Below are 21,038 nucleotides of genomic sequence, written 5' to 3'. Positions count from 1 at the left end.
AGGGGCTGTGGCACCGGGAGGAGAGGATGGATGGAATCAGGAAAAGCAACAATTCCATCACAGAGTGCACCAGAGCAGGGGGCAGAGCCCCTGCAGGGGTTCCTGGTGCCCATAACTCCAGTTGGAATGGGCTCTTGGACTGGGCTGGAACGGAGCTGAGCAGCAGCAGGGCAGGGGTGTGGGGCTGCAGGAGGAGGAGGCACCAAACCAACCAAGGAGGAGGAGAAAAGAGGGTGAAGGGAGATGAAGAAGGTGCTGAGCATCCCAAGGGCTTCACAGGATGGCAGCAGAGGAACCTGGAGTCAGCTGTAGCACCGTCCTGTCCCCTGGGCTGGTTCTTCACCCAAATAAATCTGAGAGCAGCTCCTTAATTCCTCCTCCCCATCGCTGCTGCTCCCCCGGGTGACCCAGGGCAGGGTGGCAGTGACAGCACTGCAGCTTCTCAACAGCCTTTGGCAGGGGAAAAATCGGTCCCCAAACGAGGGAAGAATCAAAATGACACATTTCCAACTGAATTAATGATGAGACAATTAATTGCCCCGATTAAAACCAGTGGAGATCCTGGAGAGCCCTAATCCATAAAGATGCTCCAGGCAGCAGCACCCTGGGGTTTCACACTGCTCTGGCAGGAGCTGCAGGCAGCACTGCCAGGAGAATTTGGGAATTTTATCACAGGACAGCCTGAAAATGAGAATTTGGGAATTTTATCACAGGACAGCCCAAAAAGGGGAATTTGGGAATTTTATCACAGGACAGCCTGAAAAGAATTTGGGACATTTATCACAGGACAGCCTGAAAAGGAGAATTTGGGAATTTTATCACAGGACAACCTGAAAAGCTGCACAGATCCCTGTGGAGTTACCCCCTGCATTTAGTGCCACTGAGCACTAAAAAGCTCATCCCTGGTGTCTGTGGACATTCCCAAAGTCACCTTGTGTGCCACCCACCCCCTCAGAGCCTTGCCCAACCTCTGCAGGCATGGATGGATTTTCCTCCAGGATGGATTTTCCTCCAGGATGGATTTCCCTCCATCTCCCAGCCTTTGCACGTGGATTTGCAGAGCTCTGGGGTCAGCCCTGGGTTTTGGGACTGGAGAAGTGTCAAGCCTCGTTTGCCAGGAGCCCACCCAAGCTCCAGCCAGCCCAGCCAGTGTCCAGACATCCTCCTGAGGTTCCTACAGCTCGGGAGCGAAGGGCTGGGAGGAGATGATGGCAGCACATCGCTGCTGTGAACCCTTTCTTCATCCTTTCATGGTCCGAGCTATGAACGTGGATGATGGCAGCTTTAAGCCCCCTGGGAGCAGCGTTGTTTAGCCGCGGTGTCAGTGCTTGCTGGCTGAGCGAGGCTGTTTTACGAGGCACTCGAATCCTTCCAGGAGTCCAAGGACCCTTTTCCACCCACACATCCACTCCTGGCTCTCGTTTTCTGTCCTGTTCGTTCCTCGAGGCTCTGGCGGCCCCGTGGTCCCCAGATGCAAACAGGTTCCTCAAAACCCCACACCTGGCTGGATTTGGGGCTACCTGGCAGCCTGCAGAGGCTGAGGAAGAAGCAGGGGCTTCTCTTGTGGCTGCTGCAATTTTTAAAGTCGTTTTGTCAGCAGGGCTGCCAGCCCCCGGCAATCCATGTGGGATGCCTCCCTGTGGTGCCCATGCCGGGCATGGATTTTTTGGGAGGATGGAGGAGGAGAGAGGGGCTGTGCCCACAAAGAGCCACCCCAGGCACAGCCACATCCCTTTGGGATGAGCCTTCATCTCTCGGCATCCTTTTAACATTCTGCTCTAAAATAAGCAGCAGGTACTTTCCCTGCCTCCCTTAATTCCATTCTGGGTCTTGTGTCCCTTTCCTTGCATTTCTTAATTCCCTTCTGGGTGTTGTGTCCCTTTCCCTGCCTTCCTTAATTCCTTTCTGGATTTTGCATCCCTTTCCCTGCCTTCCATAATTCCCTTTTGGATGATGTATCCCTTTCCCTGCCTCCCTTATTTCCCTTCTGGATGCCATGTCCTTTTCCCTGATGCCTTAACCCCAAAATCATTCCTGGAGCATTTCCTTCCCTAGGCACGAGCTGAATTCACATTTATTTCCATTCAAAAGGCACAAATCCCAGCTAATATTGGAGGAAACCATTCCAAGCTGGTGATTTCCCACCATTTGGATTGCTGTAGGAGAATGCTGAATTCCCGGATGCTCTGGATTGGTCTCCATGGAAACGAAATATAACATAACATAACATAACATAACATAACATAACATAACATAACATAGCATAGCATAGCATAACATAACATAACATAACATAACATAACATAACATAACATAACAACATAACAAACATAATATTGTAATTTAATGTAATATAATATAATGTAATGTAATATATAATTGTAATGTAATGTAATGTAATATAATATAATATAATGTAATATAATTTAATATATATTACATTATATATTTATTTTATAAGCTATATAATATATATTATATAATATATAATATATAATATATAATATATAATATATAATATACAATATAGGATATAGTGTATTATATATAATATGATATATTAAATAGTCAATATAAAATATTTTATATTTTACATTTTATATATTTTATATTTTATATTTTATATTTTATATCCTCCCTGTGAGGGTGGGCACACCCTGGCACAGGTGCCCAGAGCAGCTGGGGCTGTCCCATCCCTGTCAGTGCCCAAGGCCAGGCTGGATTTTGGGGCTTGGAGCCTTGCAAGAAACATCAGAAAAAATAAAATTGTAGAGCCAGAAAGGAATTCCACCCCCAGCAGATCTGGCGGATTGGTCAGCTCTGAAAAGTCATTTTCTAGAAAAAAAGAAGTCCCGATTGCTCCACTTCCTCCCACCCTCCCTCAGCTGCAGAACTTCTGTGATTTTTGGGTTTTAAACAGCAAAGGAGGCGGTGGGGGAGAAATGAGAACAATCATCTCGGCAGAGGACAGAGAAACAAAGAGGAAATTCAATTTTCCACTTTCCTTTTATCACCCAAAGCAAAGCGAAATGAACGTGTCAATCCAAAATTCAACCAAAATTCAATTTTCTGTGCTTAAGAAGCCTCCCCCAAGAAAGTGTAAGCAGAAATGATTTTTTATTTTTTACAAAAAAAAAAAGATGGATTTGATGGAATCAGGCTCTTTGATGCCCAAATTGTGGCTAAGCAGGGTGGAGAGGCACTTGCAGCTCTCCAGCTGTTGATGGAATTCCAGCTGTTGGGGGAATTCCAGCTGTTTGGAGAATTCCAGCTGTTTGTTGGGGGAATTCCAGCTGCTGGGATTTCCCTGCTGCTCCTTGTGCAAAGCTGGGATGGTTTTGGTAAAGAGGTGGAAAATCCTGGCTGGGACTGAGCCACGGACACCCCACACGCCACAGAAAGCTGGAACTGGGCAGATTTTGGCTGGATTTTGGCAGATTTTGGCAGGATTCTGGCAGGATTTTGGCAGAACTTTAGCAGGATTCTGGAAGGATTTTGTCAGGATTGTTTCAGGATTTTGGCAGGATTCTGGCAGGATTTTGGAATAATTTAGCAGGATTCTGGCAGGATTTTTCAGGATGTTGTCAGGATTCTGACAGAATTTTGTCAGGCTTGTTTCAGGATTTTGTCAGGATTATGGCAGGATTCTGGCAGAATTTTGGCAGGATTCTGTCCCGATTTTGGCAGGACTCTGGCAGGACAGGTGGCACAGGGGAGCCCCTCCTTGCTGTCCCCTCCTGCCACCTTCTCCCAGGCTCTGCTGCATCCCAGGTGCTCCAGCAGCCAAAATTCCAGCAATTCCTGCGGGCTCCAAGCAGCCCTCCAGGGCATCACCTGCTGTTGAGGCTGCCCCCAGGGAGCTCAGGGCTATTTTTGGAGCTGCTTGAGGGCAGGGAGGATTAAGGAGCCCCAAATGCACAAGAGAGGTTTGGGATTTGCTCAGCCACAAAATCTGCCCCAGCTGGGGAAGGGCAGGGCCAAGCTGGAGTCCTTGGAAAATTTAGGTTAAATGTTAGGGGAAATAAAAAATCCCTGTGAGGGTGGGCAGGCCTGGCACAGGTGCCCAGAGCAGCTGGGGCTGCCCCTGGATCCCTGGCAGTGCCCAAGGCCAGGCTGGATGGGATGGAGCAGGTCCAGAGCAAGATCCTCACGGCTGAGGGACAATAATGACATTTATTATTCATTCATCATTATTCATTTTGCAAATATTTATTGCCTGGCTTCTCTTCTGGAGCAGAAAGACTCTGAGGTGGGGGTTTCTGTGCCTGGAAAATGTTCTTTCTGCCTGTTTATTTTAGGGGGTGTTTCTTGAATCCAAACTGGCTGTCCCTTCTCGTTTAAAGGTTGTAAATGCCATATGGCTGCAGCCCCTGCAGGACTCACACACAGCCAGGCTCTGCAGAGACCCCAGAGCTCTGCTTTTCCCTGGAAACCTCTCCCAAACCTCACATGGCCCAGCTTCCCCTTCTCAGGGGATTATTAGAGGGCAGAAAAGAGAGCCTGACTCAGCGTGCAGCTGGAATTCCCTCCAGACTCACAGCAGGGCTGATTTTCCATCTGCTTTTCAGGATTAATCCCCCCAGGGCAATGCCCTGAATCCATCTCTCAGAATCTGTGCTATTGATGATCCCGAGATTGTAGAAAGTCTCTGTCTGTCAGCCCCCTGCCAAAGAAGAAGTTGTAATTAATGTGTGCTGGTTTCCAGGTTGTTTATTCTGTTTATCTCTCACATGTTCTGCTGCCCTGCCCAGCTCTGTCCTGCAGGGCAGCGTGTGGGGCTCTGCCCTCAGTGGGATGTGACAAACATTAAATACCAGAAACTCCCTGGGCTGCATTTACAATAACGTGCCAATATCTGTCACCTACGTTGGACAGTGTGTCCCCAGCCTGAACCAACAGAAAAATGCCAACACCACAGTGAGACATGGAGGGCATGAAGAAGGAGAAAAAGGACAAGGCACACCCAATTTCCTCCAGCTTGTCCCCTTTGGACCCCTCATCTAGAATCCTGAAATTTTACTTTTGCACCCTTACCACACTTAATTATTCCTTATATCAACCACTCAGAGCTGGTAATTGATCCTGTAGGATTGAAAACTCTTTTCCATGGCCAGAGATCACAGCCAGTGTCTCTGGGGGCTCTGTCCAGGGGGTTCCTGACCCCTGCCAGGGCAGCCAGAGAGATGCTCTGGACTCCCACATCCATCCTGCCCTGGCCAGGTGTCTCTGTGGTGGCAGAATTGTCCCTCAGGCCTGGCCCCTGACCTTCACCTGCTCCCTGCTGCTCCTGGGCAGCCCCAGCCACTCTGCCATCCCTGTTTTCCCCAATTCCCTCCATCCTCAGGGGTTTTGAACCCAAACCATGTGAAACCAGCAGGAGTTCTGGGTGGGAAGTTTCCTTCCAGAGAGCTGTGTCTGCATTCCCTGCCCAGGCACAGGGATAAATCCCAGTGGGAAATGGATTCCTGTCTTTTAGTGATGAATGCAGCCTTCAGCAGCATCAAATTCTTCTGCTGATGCAGAGAATTTATAAGCAAGAGCATAATTTACTGCATTTGGGACTGAATAACTGTTCTTTCAATCCATAAATAAATTAAATTCATGGAAGTGGTCGTTCCCCCATGCCAGGGAATGCCTGAGTGCCCAAGGCCAGGTTGGGCAGGGCTTGGAACAAGCTGGGATAGTGAAAAGTGTCCCTGCCCATGGAATGAGATGATTTTAAAGTCTCTTCCAGCCCAAACCATCCCACAATTCTGTGATTCCTGAAGACAAAGTTTTAGTCTGATGAAGTCTTGTAGGCAGAGAGTGGGATAAGAGCAATAAAGAGGCTCTGAAATTAAATCACATTAATTGCAGCATAATCCTGCAAATGTGCTCCTGGCTGCCAGATTTCTCGTTCCACGAGCAGCAGCACACCCACATCCCTTCCCCAGGAGCTCAGAGCACACGTAAATCACAGCAGGGTCCTTCCTCTGCTCCGAGGATTCCTCCTGCATTTTCTGCTGTGCTTTCTGCTTCAGAACATGCTCTGTCCCTCTGGTCGGTGCTTTATTCCCTGTTTTCCTGAGCATGATCCAAATAAATCCCTGCTCTGCGTGGAGCTAAAGCCCAGCTGCCCATGGCAAGGTTCCTGTGGTCAGTTTAGGTGCTGCCCCTCAGAAATCAGGGCAGTCGTGGCCTAATTAAGGAGATAAAAAATGAGGTGGTTCCAAAAACAAACAGCTCTTGTGGGTGGGCAGAGCCAGGCTGGCCCCCCCAGGCCATGCAGCTTTGGGGGTTTCAGCCTCTCTGCAGGGTTGGCAGCAAACCCACCCCTGAACCCCCAAGGCTCAGGTGGGAATTTTGTGGGAATTTTGCCTTGCCCAAAGCCCCCAGGAGCTGGGTCGGTGTGAGGGGCAGGAGCTCTGCAGCCTGGCAGACCCCTGGGGGAAGCCCTCTCCTGTCCCTGGGGCTGGGCCAAGCTCGAGGTGACCCCACAGTGCTGGAAGCTGCACAGAAGAGGCCAAACCCCTGCCTGTGGCAAGCACATTTCTCTCACCCTAAAGGATTTTTGGTAGAAGTGCCCAGAGAGAAATGTGCTTGCCACAGCAGCCCACAGGCTGGCCCTGGGTGTCACAGGGTGCCCAGAAGCCACTTTCTCATCCTGGCTTCCCCCTAAACCACAGCTTCCCCAAGCCCTGCTCGGGCAGACCTCATTTGACATGGAATTCTGTGCCCAGGGGCAGCAGGCAGGAGCCTCTGTTTCCCAAAATATCCCTGACAGGTGCCCTCAAAATCCTGGCAGCAGAGTGACACTGCTGAGAGAGATCCCAAAATGGATTTCACCTCTTCAAGCCCAACCAGATTCACCCCTGGACCTCCAGGTCACTTTTATTTGTCCAACTTCTCTCAGGCCCAGGGATTAGAGAGCAGGAACATCTCCATGCCCACAGCCCCCAGCTCAGGCCCAGAGCTCGGGGCTGGGCCCAGCTCTGTGTCCCCACTGACAAAATGTGGTCATTAAAATGATTAGAGAGGTTTCTCTGCCCTAATGAAGGTGCAAACGAACCCAAAGTCAGTAGCAGATATTTTTATTTAAATGTTAACGTGAGGTGCAGAGGGATGGGCAGTGCTTGCATGGATGGATGCACTGCTCTGGGGTTTTTGGGGTTTCTTCCCAGTGCTGCCAAGAGGAAATATGAAACATCAGCTCTGTCCCCTCCTGCATTTTGTCTTCTGAATTGCTCTGTAAAGGCAGGAAGCTCTCTCCAGAGAGGAGGATTCTGGCAGGATTTTTTCAGAATTTTGTCAGGATTTTGGTGGGATTCTGGCAGGATTTTGGTAGGATTTTTTCAGTACTTTGTCAGGATTCTGGCAGGATTTTGGCAGGATTGTTTCAGGATTCTGGCAGGATTCTGGCAGGATGTTGGCAGGATTTTTTCAGGATTCTGGCAGGATTTTTTCAGAATTTTGTCAGGATTGTTTCAGGATTCTGGCAGGATTTTGGTATGAATTTGGCAGGATTCTGTCCGGATTTTGGAAGGACTTTGGCAGGATGGGTGGGACAGGGGGAGCCCCTCGTGGGTCTCCCCTCCTTGAAGGGATCCCATCCCTCTGCAGGTGAGTCCTTCAGAGCTGCGGGGCTCCACGGGGGAATTCCTCATTTGTAAAACCACACTGTGTTCCACAGGGAAAAATGAAAAACTTAATCCCCAGCAACGTAACTGAAACCAAGCCAATCTCCAGCAGCAAATCCAATCAGGTTTTCCTGTCAGGCACAGGTTTGGAGAACATTGGACTGAGTCATCTGTGGGGCTGGATCGATGGGAATCATCTGGAGCCAGTTCCAGCAGCAGTTTGTGCTTGCAGAGATGAATGTTGCTGCCATGTCACCACACCAACGTGGTGCCACCAGGGAAGGGTCCCCACAGTGTGGCAGCTGTGGAAAAACACCCTGGGGATGTGAAGGAGGCTGTTGTGTGGTAGGTGTGGGGCCCTGTGGTGGTACAGACACAGCCCACAGGTTCTTCTGGCAACAGAAACCACCAGAGGCTCCCTGGGATGGGATGGGATGGGATGGGATGGGATGGGATGGGATGGGATGGGATGGGATGGGATGGGACCTTAAAGCTCATCCAGTGCCCCCCCTACCATGGATACCTTCCACTGTCCCAGGTGGCTCCAAACCCCATCCTTTGACACTTCCTGTTGGAACTCCAAATGTCCCTCAGACATTTTTGGAGGTTCCAGGCCCAGGTCAGAAGCATTTGAGACCCTGGCAGGCAGCTGCAAACAGCTGTGATTTTGGGTTTGAACCATGGAATGAGTTACCAACCTTGCAGGAAGAACAAGAAGTCACAAAAGTTTAGATATTAGAGTAGAAGTAGTTACAAAGTAGAGGGAAGAATTTTTGAGTGGTGTACAAGGGGGGTTTGGTTTTGTAAATGGGGGTCAGAGGTTTTAAGATGGATTTGGGATTTGGGCCTGCCCTGTCCTCCCTCTTTCTCCTTCCTCACCTCCATGTTCTTGGTGATGTTGGCACTCACAGATTGGTTTAGAGTGGAAAAGCACCATTTAATATAGGTAATAGGCATTGGGGAAAAACTGCAAACATGTAACATGTAATGTACCATATAAAAGATAGAAAATCACCATTTAATATAGGTAATAGGCATTGGGGAAAACTGTAACCATGTAACACGTAATGTCCCATATAAAAGAGAGCAGCAGCCCTGGGTGGGAGAGAAGAAGCAGTCGGGGTCAGAGAGGATGTCAGGGTGTGTGTGTGCCTCTGCCTGAGCTCTGAGCAAACCACAGCAGCCCAAGGAGAAAATCTTTGAGATAACTTGCAATAAACTGCCTTGAGACCCAACAACAGAGACTGCTGAGCCTTTCTTTGGAAGCTTCGGTGGGAGGAGAGACTTTTCCAGCACACGGAGCCACCCCTGACCCAGGGTGAGCTCCAGCAGCTTCCAGGGATGGAGCAGCCCCTGCTTCTCTGGGAATTCCATCCCAGCCCCTCCTCATCTTCACAGGGAGGAATTCTTCCCAACACCCCAGCTAACCCCGTGTCCTGCCCCTCCAGCCCCTGCAAATCCTCTCTCTCCAGGTTTCCTGCAGCTCCTTCCTGGGAGGCCACGCTGAGCTCACCCCAAAGCTTCTCCTCTGCACGTGAACAATCCCAGCCTTTCCTCTGAATTATTAAAAGATGAATATTGATCTAATATTGATATGTAACTGAGATGGACAAAAACTCTCTACCAGTTTAAATTTAGAAAGTGTATGTTTATTAAAACAACCAGGCAGCAAGTGGGATAATTCCCTAATGCACACTGCAAAAATCACAGGTATTACAAAGCCCTTTTATTTGCAGAAGTCCTGAATACACAAAATATAAATGCATATTTGTGTTCCTGTCACTTCCTCTGCCTCCATTCGTATGCTAATTAGCAAAAAGGCCATTAAGCATTCATAGTTTTGTAATGAGTCGGGGGTCTGTTTTGGGGAGGGGGTCTCCAAACTGGAGAATAAAATAAGTTCCTCGTTCTGACCTTTCTACCTTTCCCATGCATATGTGACAAATGAGTACTTGTAGTTTTCCTGTGTTTAATGGATTCCTAAAGTATGGGAAGTCTGCAACAGTTTCTGTGTCCTTGAAATCTGTTTTTCACATTCTGTTTTTCATGATAAGAACAGCTACCCAAACAAAAAGTTGACAAGCAATGAGTTAATAGATCCTGGATATCTCATCTAAGATTTGGCTACTGTTAAGTATGAGCAAAACCTATTTATCTACATCTGCTCACCCAGTAACATTTAATTTAACTATCATCTTAACTCTCTAAAAATTCTTAGTTCTTCAAAATTAATGTCTCACCTCCTGTGGGAGTCCAGAGCTTCCCTCTGGCTGCCCTGGGACCCTGGCAGGGGTCAGGAACCCCCTGGACAGAGCCCCCAGAGACACTGGCTGTGATCTCTGCCCATGGAAAAGAGATTTCAATCTTACAGGATCAATTACCAGCTCTGAGTGTTTGATATCAGTAATAATTAAGTGTGGCACGGGTGCAAAAGTAAAATTTTAGGATTCTAGATGAGGGGTCCAAAGGGGACAAGATGGAGGAAATTGGGTGTGCCTTGTCCTTTTTCTCCTTCTTCATGCCCTCCATGTCTCACTGTGGTGTTGGCATTTTTCTGTTGGTTCAGGCTGGGGACACACTGTCCAACGTAGGTGACAGATATTGGCACGTTCTTGTAAATCCAGCCCAGGGAGTTTCTGGTATTTAATGTTTGTCACATCCCACTGAGGGCAGAGCCCCACACGCTGCCCTGCAGGACAGAGCTGGGCAGGGCAGCAGAACATGTGAGAGAAAAACACAATAAACAACCTGGAAACCAGCACAGATTAATTACAACTTCTTCTTTGGCATGGGGCAGAAAATCAGAGACTTTCTACAATCTCGGGATCATCAATAGCACAGATTCTGACAAAACCCCAGCAGAGGAGGAGCAGAGGATGCTCTCCCCATCCCCTGCATCCCCAGGATTCAGGAATTCGGTCCCAGCTCCCTCCCCTGCAGCCCTGCCCACCCCAGGGTGGCACGGGGGGAGCTCCGGGAGCTCCTCTGGGCTTTCCTGGACCCTGCCACAGGCAGCACAACCTCACTCGGACATTGTCAGAGCAGCCCACCTGCCCTCCTGGCATTTTTGCACGGCCAAAAAGCAAAGTGCCAAGGAACTGCAGTGATGCAATCCTTGAATCATCCTCTAAAGAGCAGCGGTGGGCGAGGGTGGGCTGTGAATCACAGATCCTCACTGCAGCCCCCGCGGCAGCCAGCTGCCCCCCTGCTTGTTTTTTGGCCTATTTTTCCTTTTATTTGGCCATTTGACAGTGGTTGTTCATTACAGGATTTTTTTTGAGATGCCTATTGCCGTCGGCTCAGGGCCGCCCGTAATTTTTTAATGAATTTCCCCCAGATAGAGATGAACAAAAGAGCTGGAGGAGAGGGTTTGATTTCCAGCCTCTGGCAGCACTTTATAAACAGCTCAGATGATTAAAAAGACAAGGGTGCTCTTTTAATAACAGGTTTTGTCAGGGTTCAGCTAATTAATTTCAGAGGAAAATGGAGCATTTTGGTAAAGCAGCCACTTTGAGCTCCTTTTTCTGTTCAGCTTCTCTTTGGCTTCATGATAGAATTTCCCTGTTCATGATAGAATTTCCCCCTTCATGATAGAATTTATCCCTTCATTATAGAATTTCTCCCTTCATGGTAGAATTTCCCCATCTCATTTGAAGGGTGCTGGAAGTTCAGGATGTTTTAGGTCCCTTCCAGCCTGGCCAAACCTCACCCTGCTGCCCACACCCCTGGAAAATGTGGGCAGGGTGGGAATGAGGAGCTCTCCAAGCTGCAGCCTTGGCATGCTGCAGGATAACACAGAGGGAAAATTGCTGGCAAAAAACCCCAATAAACAAAAAAACCCAAAAAAATGAAAAAAAAAAAAAAACCAACCAAAAAAATCAAAAAAACCCCAACAAAAAACCAAAAAAAAACCCAAACCAAAACAAAAAAAAAATTCAAATGACCCCCTTTCAAATTAACCCCTCCTGTCCCCTCCTGCCATACTGAGGGCTCCCAGCTGGTGAGAAATCAGGTGTGAGAAGGGAATGGAGAGAAAGGACGTGGAAAATTTGGATTCATGCAGTGGAGGGAAGCAGCAGGGACTCTGTGACCTCTCCAAAGGTGAGGGACAAACTCCATTCCCACTTTTGCCTTGTTTTCCCTGGATTCTGATCGAGTCTCCCTCTTCCACTCCCCGGTGTTTCTCACCCAGGGCTGGGGAATACCAGGACAAGCGAGGCACTGCCAGGCTGGGCACAGCAGACATCAAAAAAGCAGAATATTGCACCCAGCAGGTCCTGCTGGATAAAACCAGGTTCATTTGCCCTGCAATCTTCACCTTATTTAGAGGCAGCCCCGTCCCCGTTGCCCTCCCCTTGCTCCACTTGTGAAATAAATGTCTATTTTTGTGCTCAGCTCCTGCCTGTTCCCCACGTACTGCCAGGGAAATGAAGAGCTGTGTTTATTCCAAATAGCTTTATTGAAGCATCAGGAAGCACAAATCAATTTCCAAACAAAGTCCTGTGGTACCCCAGGAATCGGAGCTGACAAACACAGAGATTTGCTGGGTTAAATTAATAGCCAGGCAAGATAAAAGGCAAGGCAGGCCATAAAATGAGTCAGGTACAATATACTCCCTAAACGTGGAGCTCAGCAGTAAATAACCAGTAGAGGGGTTTTAAAAGTCAACCTGGGAAAGGAAATTCTGGGAATTTGCCATGGAGGAGTTGCTCCTGCCCGTGGTGGGGCTGCAGGAGGAAAACACTGCTAGGAATTAAAATCTTCCACTTTTCCAGAGAGGGAAATTCAGATTTCCTCGTGTCCTCCTCCAGTGCTGGCAGGGCTTGGCTCTCTGGTTGAGGCTGCCTGCAGAGATTGGGAAATGCTGGGGTTTTGTTGGAACCTGAGGTTTTGAAGATTCTGAGTTTGTAGAAAGTCTCTGTCTGTCAGCCCTGTTGCCAAAGAAGAAGTTGTAATTAATCCGTGCTGGTTTCCAGGTTGTTTATTCTGTTGATCTCTCACATGTTCTGCTGCCCTGCCCAGCTCTGTCCTGCAGGGCAGCGTGTGGGGCTCTGCCCTCAGTGGGATGTGACAAACATTAAATACCAGAAACTCCCTGGGCTGCATTTACAAGAACGTGCCAATATCTGTCACCTACGTTGGACAGTGTGTCCCCAGCCTGAACCAACAGAAAAATGCCAACACCACAGTGAGACATGGAGGGCATGAAGAAGGAGAAAAAGGACAAGGCACACCCAATTTCCTCCAGCTTGTCCCCTTTGGACCCCTCATCTGGAATCCTGAAATTTTACTTTTGCACCCATGCCACACTTAATTATTACTGATATCAAACCCTCAGAGCTGGTAATTCATCCTGTAAGATTGAAAACTCTTTTCCATGGCCAGAGATCACAGCCAGTGTCTCTGGGGGCTCTGTCCAGGGGGTTCCTGACCCCTGCCAGGGTCCCAGGGCTGCCAGAGGGATGCTCTGGATTCCCACAGGGTTTGGCAAATAAATGAAGGGAAGGATTGGAGCCCTGGGCAGGGGAAGCAGAGCTGGCAGCACCTGCAGCAGTCGCAGGCACCAGGGCTGGAAAAGCCGGGAATCACCCGGGAATCTCCCGGGAATCTCCCGGGAATGCTGCCCTGGGCAGCGGGGGTGGCACAGGGGGGCTCTGGGGATGCTCCCTTCCACCTGCTGGAAGCAAAAATGTGAATTTTCTCTTTTCTCTCCCTCCCCTGAGACGTTCTTGTTTTTATTTTAGCTTCAGTAACGCCGCCTCATTTTCCCGTTGCACTGAGGGGTTTTTCCCAGCGGAGCTGTCCCGGATTGTCACCAGCAGCCACCTCTGGTCCCTGCTCATCCACAGGGACAAACTGCCCCAGGTGTGGCTGTCACACAGGCAGCTCCTCCTGAGCTCACCCAACATTTTCACATTTTCACACCTTCTCTGGGGCTGCTCCGGCTTCTTCCTCTGTCCTCTAATTAACTAATGAGACGCGATGAGGCTGTGACACCACAAGGAGTGACAGGACCTATTGTAAATGCAGGTGAAGCCAGTGGGAAGAAATGCTGATGTCTGCTCAGAAGGCTGAACGATTTCTTTATTATAACTACACTATAATACATTAATATACTATTTAAAGGAGATACTAAAACTACAATCCTACTTTTTCTAACTACCATATTTGACTCAGAATTCCTGGCCCTCTCTAGAGCTCAGCCCCAGGTGGGTTGGATTGGCCACCAGGCTCAAACAATCCTCACCAGAATCCAAAATCCAACCAAGAAATTACCCCAGGGAAACAATTCTCCAAACACATTCCACATGGGAAAACGAGGAGCAGAGATAGAAATTGTTTTCTCTTTCTTTCCTCTGTGTTCTTCTGTGAAAAATCCTGATAGAGAGAAGCATGTGCCTGCCACAAGGGCCACCGAGTGCAGCATTTCCCTGACAGAATTTCGGAGGGGATGTGGTAACAAACACTGAAATGGGGCACTTGGAAAGCAAGAATTGCTCAAAAACTCTCAAAATTCCTTAACCCTCTGGATTGTCCTGCACTCCCAAGCTGGAGGGAAGGGTGGGAGAAGATCCCAATTTTCTGGGAGTCTGTCCCTCCTCAAGGCAGTGACACGTCCTTTTTTAAACCCTTTTTTTTAACCCCATTTTTTGGGGGGGATGTGGTTAAAACTCCCCTGGAATGTTCCAGGCTTGGAGCTGTGAGAGATGAGTAATGGGCTGATTGATTTTCACAATTAACAGACAAATATCATGGATATAAGTTTTATAGATTTATAGTTATAGTTTGTAGTTAATAAAGCTCTTCCACATAAATTAAGTTACAAGTATCTCATGTTTATCCCTTTGGGTTTCATCACTTTTTGTATGTGAAACTCAATCCAATGATGCATAATAATAACAATAATAATAATAATAGGAGACTGCCTAATGAGCAGGAAATCAATCCCTGTCTCCTGGGCAGTCATTGAATAGCAGGAATTTTTAAAAAATCTGTTGATTTTTTTTAAATAAATGCTATTACTGTGTAATAAAGCTGAATTAACAGGTTCAGCTGGTGTGTGCCTGGATGTGAAGCAGCTCTGGCTGCTGGGGGTGATTTCTGCAGGTTGGAAGAGATGCAGGGATTGGGAGCAGCTCCTTGCCATGGTAACCCCTGCCCACTGCCAGCCCTGCCTGTGTTTCTCTCAGGCAGGCTCTGAGTTTGACACATTGTCCCTCAAAAATTCATCCCTCAAAAATTCATCCCCGGGCCATTCCACAAGGTGCAGCCCCAGCCTTCCCAAAACAATCCTGCCTGTGCCTGGAGAACGTGGAGAAAATGCAGAATTGCGTCTTCAGAGCGAAGCTTTTGGCATTGAGCTGGTGGAAGAGAATTAATTAATTTAAATATTAGGAAGAAATTGAGGGCTTGGCACAGGGTGCCAGGCTGGGCAGGGCTGGGAGCAGCCTGGGACAGTGGAAGGTGTCCCTGCCATGGCAAGGGTGGAATGGGATGATTTTAGGGTCCCTTCTAACCCAAACCAGTCTGGGGTTCTGGGATATTGGCACACAAATGTGCTCAAATCCCAACACATCAAGGCTGCTCCTCCTGACTCCCGGGCTGAGGTTCAACTCCTGAAGGCAGATCTAATTCCTTGTGAAAAATACATATTTTATGTTTGGCTTTTTGCAAATATTATAATTAATATTACATGTGTAATGTTAGAAAGTCGTGAAGTATTAGTTATCTTAAGTAATGTGTTAAATTGGGAAAAATACATATTTTATTAATGGCTTTTTGCAAATATTACAATGAATGTTATATGTGTAATGTTGGAAAGTTGTGCTGTATTAATTCTCTTAAGTAGCATATTGAATATAGTTTTGGTTGTAACACAATGTTAAAATAGAAACTCTGAGATGCAAGATACTTTTTAATTAGCTCGAGAAAGGGATAAGATAACCAAGAAACTCTTCACACAGAGATGGCAGCAACAGGAAATCTAGTTCCTGCCTCCTTATGGGAAAAGACAAACATCCTTCCACCTTCTCTCCGTCTTCATGGAACCAGCAGGAAGAAGTTGACAAAAACCAGAAAAAATCCTAATTTGCAAGGAATTTATGCATCATATATGAAATCTATGAATATGCAACAGGCTGTTGCTTTTAAGGTTATTCCTTTGTTCACAAGTCGTGGTTTTGGCAGCTCAGTGCCCCAAAAAAATCCGGACATCCATAATTCTTTGTTTTTTACCTTCTTGTAATTGTCCTAACTCTATATTTCTATTACTCTAATTTTATTACTATATTTATAACAATTTTATCATTATTAAACATTTAAAAAATTCTAAAAACAACCGTTTTTCACACATAACCAAACTAACAGTCCATGCTTAACAACTATCAACTATTTTACAGTCGTTTATAACCTACTCTTAACAAGGGTGGCACCAAGGGCAGCCCCCAGCAGCAGAGTGGTTTTCCAAGGGATTTTCCATCCTCTTCATGCCAGATTTTGGGAATTGAACCCAAACCAGAAATCCAGATGCTGGGTGAAATCCCATTCCGCAGGGATGAAGGGGATTTTCAGGAGATTTTGGGGAGGGCAGGACGGGCACTCCCACAGCAGCAGGGACATCCCTTTGTCCCCATTCTTTTTATTATCAGCCAAACCTCTCGGGCAAGGAAAAAAATTAGGGATTTCCCTAAATCCCACAGGAATGGCAGCTGCGGTTTGGCAGGGATGGGCTGGGAATGCTGCGAGGCTGCTCGAGGTACAGACCTTTAGCCAGGAGAGCAGGAAATGTTAATGAGCTGTTAATTAGCCCCGAGTTTCTCTCACACCCACGCCCTGCACTCGCACGGGTTTGGGCCAGAGGGTGTTGGTAGCATCTCAGCCACCCAAAAAAAAAAAAAAGTGTGAGCAGGGTGAAATTTGGTGGAATTTTTATTTTAGCTGCTGTGGCATCACCTGCTGAATTCCACAGCAAGAGCCTTCCTGGCAAAAAAAAAAAAAATAAATCACCAGAGGTCCAGGAGGATTTGCAGAGTGTCCAACAGAGACTTTCCCAAGTGTCCCTCAGGCTGTTGGATCTTTCCAGGTGGAAATCCGAGAAGATCGAAGGATTTCCAGCTGCAGATGTATCCAGAGAGAGAAGAGGGACGCATCACAAAAGTAGTTTGTGCCAGTTTTTAGGGCTGGTTTGGAAAGGATTTGAGAACAAAGCAGCTCACGCTTGGCAAAACAGCAGCAAGGAGATTTCAGAAGAAAATCTGCCAAGGCCAGCAAAGGATCTTTAAGGAGGAGTTTAAGTGATGCAGGGAGAAAGGGCTGAGAGAAGCTGGGACAGGGACACCCCCCAAATCTTCTGGGGGTACCAAATAACTCCCAAAATAGGCGTGGCACGGGCACAGGAGACAGAGATGGCTCTGAAGGTGCCAGGTTTGGCTTCCCTTGGCTGCATCCCTGCCCCAGCCACCACCCGAGCACACAGCTCATCCTTCCACGAGATAGAAATGACAAAACCCAGCTGGTGGCTCAGGGGAACCTGGCAGAGCCTCCTGATGCTCTGGAGTCATGTAGGAATTCATTAAATCCTTCCCAAAGCACTGGAAAAAGGTTGGTGGTTTTTTTTTTTTGTTGTTTTTTTGTTTTGTTTTTTTTTTAACATGATTCATATCGTTGGAATACTTTGGGATCAAGCCTGGCTTAAATCTCAGAGAGGGGAAGAAAAAATCGTGCTGCCATTAAACAATCAGCTGCAAGGAGCTGAGGGTGTCCCAGGGAGGATTAAACCCCACAGCCAGCCCATAAATCCTGCAGACGTAGCATTTATGGGTTTATGCTCTTGTGTGGCCCCAGTGCCATGGTCAGAGCAGGTGCAAAAGAAAGAAAAAAACCCCAAAATGAAACAGCAAAATAAAACAACCAGAGCACAGAGGGAGTTTGGTTACGTAAGGATTTATTCTTCCTTCCTCAAAACCCATCTGCTGCTCAGGAGCTCATTTCTGTGTATTCATCCTGATTCCTGGACCGCATTCCAAGAGTCTCCATGGCCAAATGTGGAGTCTTTTTCATTTCCCTCCCCTCTCCTGCAGTGTGGCAGGAATTGTTGGCACTTGTGCTGCATCCTACACTTGGCCCTGGTGCTGTGGAGAGAGGAGAACCTTATGCCAGTTTTCCTCCCAGTTTTCTGCCTTTTTCCTCCCAGTTTTTCTATTTCCTCCCAGTTTTCCTGCCAGTTTTCACCAGTTTTCCTGCCTCTTTCCTGATTATTTCTTGCCATTTTCCTGCCTGTGTCCTCCCAGTTTTCCTGCCTGATTCCTACCTATTTCCTCCCAGTTTCCTGCCTATTTCCTACCAATCTTCCTGTTTCCTGCCTCTTTCCTTCCAGTTTTCCTATTTCCTTCCAGTTTTCTGCCTCTTTCCTCTCAGTTTTCCTGCCAGTCTCCCACCAGTTTTCCTGCCTCTTCCCTGCCTATTTCTTGCCAGTTTGCTGCCTGTTTCCCACCTGTTTCCTCCCAGTTTTCTCCCAGTTTCCTGCCTATTTCCTCCCAATCTTCCTGTTTCCTGTCTCTTTCCTCACAGTTTTCCTATTTCCTCCCCGTTTTCCTATTTCCTCCCAGTTTCCTGCCCCTTTCCTCTCAGTTTTTCTATTTCCTCCCAGTTTTCCTGTCAGTTTTCACCAGTTTTCCTGCCTCTTTCCTGCTTATTTCTTGCCATTTTCCTGCCTGTTTCCTCCCAGTTTTCCTGCCTGATTCCTTCCTATTTCCTCCCAGTTTCCTCCCAGTTTTCCTGCTTGTTTCCTGCCTATTTCCTCCCAGTTTTCCTATTTCCTCCCAGTTTTCCTGCCAGTTTTCACCAATTTTCCTGCCTCTTTCCTGCTTATTTCTTGCCTGTTTCCTGCCTGTTTCCCACCTGTTTCCTCCCAGTTTTCCTGCCAGTTTTCACCAATTTTCCTGCCACTTTTCCTGCCTCTTTCCTGCCTGTTTCCCTCTGTGGGGAGCTGTCCCTCTTGGCACAGCCCACAGGAGCTGGGGAGCTCTGAGCATCTTCCCTGGGACCCCCAGCTCACCCTGGCACCTCCTCACCCAGGAGAAGGCAGGAGCAGGGAGCTGTCACCCACCCCCTGGCACCCAGCAGAGCCAGCTGCCCCTCCACATGCCCCTGGCACTGGGGTTCCACCAGCTGGGTGCTTGGAAAGGTTTTAGAAGGTTAAAGAAGGGGGTTAAACAGGTGCCCCACCTTCACCAGTCCACTCTCCGTGCCCACAGGGATGTTCTCCCTGGAAATGCCCATCCCAGGTGTGAGTGCCAGGGACACTCAGGTGACTGTGGGCAGTGCCAGCTCCAGGACCAGCCCCTGCCTGATGCCACCTCAGCACAAGGAGTTTCAAATCCCTGCTGGGGATTATTTTTACATCTGGCCTCTCTATTCCCCATCCAGGGCACTTCCCTGCTGCTCCTCTGCCTCTTCTCCCCTCCCTCAGGAACCAGGGGAGCTCTCAGGGCAGGCCCAGCAGCACTGCAGGAATTCCAGGCTTGTTCCTGGAGTTTACAGCACTGCAGGAATTCCAGGCTTGTTCCTGGAGTTTTCATCCCAGCACACCCCAGTGCACAGAGTTTCTTTCAGCCCCTGCAGCCACAGTTGGTGACTCCTGGCTCTGGCTCAGCCTCCTCCCGTACATATTTATGAGCCCAATTATCACTGAACAAGCAGGTTGCTGTGCAAATAAATAATTTTTAATCTAAATTACCCAGTTTACACACTCCCCCCAGCTCTGCTTAGCAGAACAGCTGGTGTTTACCAACTCCTCATTACCCATCCAGGCAACAGCAGGAGAGGCTGCCCAGAGAGGAGCAGCCACCTCTGAACCAGCTGAGCTCCAGGTTCATCCCTGCCTCAGCCTCGCTGCTCCTCCACGTCAGGTCTCTCATCCAGCCCAGTTTGCACCACTGTGCCACGAAGGAATGATGAAAAAATGCCTCCTGATAACAACTGTTATTGTTGGGTGCTGTGTTTCTGCAGAAACGAATTATTTCCATGAAAATCCAAATATATCCAGCTCTCTGTCCATATCTGTATTCCCATTTATCAGCATTTCCTTTCTCCCCATTCCACGGGAGGCTCACACCTGAGCTCAGATGATGCAGGAATTATTCCTGTGCTATTTCCACTGCCCAACAACGAACAGATGGGAGAGAAATCCCTCCCCTCGTTATTCCAGGCCTTAATCAGCCCCCGCAGGCATCAAAGCACGGGATCACATCACAGTGGCAGGACTGGGAGTGCTGGTGCCTGGAAGGCCAAGCTGGGGAAGGACCAAATCCAAGCAGGGATGCTCCTGCAGCTCCTGGCAGCCTCTGGAAGCGCTGGGAAGGAAGGAGCTGCTCCGAGCAGCTCGTGCTGCTGCACGTGCCTCTCTCCAGGCCTATTTCCAGCCTGTCTGGCTGCAGGGAGAGAGGAAAACTCCTGGCCTGGGCATGGAACAGGCAGTCACATGTGGCTGGGGAAGGAGTCACAAGCCACAGCACCGCTGGTGTCAGAGGAGATTTGATCCATCCCTTCCCTTTCCCCTATTTCTGCCTCCGGCGGTGCCAGGCAGGGCGCTGGTGGTCGATGTTTTCTGCAGGATAATTCCCACATTCCTTCTCAATTCCCAGAGCTTTCTCCTGGAGCAGCAGCAGAGCCCTGGCCAGGCTCTGCACCCCTCAGGTGTCCCACAGAATGCCCCAGGAACGAGGGCCAACATCCCCATCCTGGGCAGGGTGGAGGATGACAGGAGCTGCAGGAGCTGAGCCACCACCTGGTGACCTCCTCTGGCACAAAGTCCCCACATTTCTCTGCCCACAAAACTGGCTGGAGGGATGGAATATCCTCATCTTTCCTTGGGCACCGACGCAGGACTTGGTACACATGAACAACAGCTTTAAATTTCACTGTATTGTGAATTTTAATTAGCCTTGGCCCCTCTGAGCTCTCATCCCACTGCATCACAGCATGTGGGAGGGACAGGGAAAATGATATTTACAGGATGCTCCCAAGGAGGAAGACCTTTTCCACCTGCAGGCACCACAAATTTGTTTTGCTGTGATTTAAGGAGGACACCTTTGGTTCCAAAGCAGCTCCGGAGTCGCTGTGAATCAGAACATTTCTGATGTTTGCCTGCTGGAGCTGGGCTGAGTCAGACACTGAGCCTGTGTTTAAACAAAACCCTCAGGGCTTCCAGAGCCACCGAGCTCCTCTCCACACCCTGATTTCCAACTGTCCATCTTCCCCCTGGCACAGAGGAGTGAGACCCTGCTTTTCCCCGGGTGTGAAAAGATCCAGAGGGTGTCAAGGGGTCGGAATGATCCTTACAGACCACCTAGACCAACAAAAAAAAAGGAGAACTGACTGAAAAGCTGCAGGAAGCATCCTGGCATGGCGAGCAGCAGGCAC

The sequence above is a fragment of the Lonchura striata genome, chromosome 15 (genome assembly GCF_046129695.1).
Source record: "Lonchura striata isolate bLonStr1 chromosome 15, bLonStr1.mat, whole genome shotgun sequence".
NCBI classification, from domain to species: Eukaryota; Metazoa; Chordata; class Aves; order Passeriformes; family Estrildidae; genus Lonchura; species Lonchura striata.
This window is presented reverse-complemented; position numbering follows the sequence as displayed.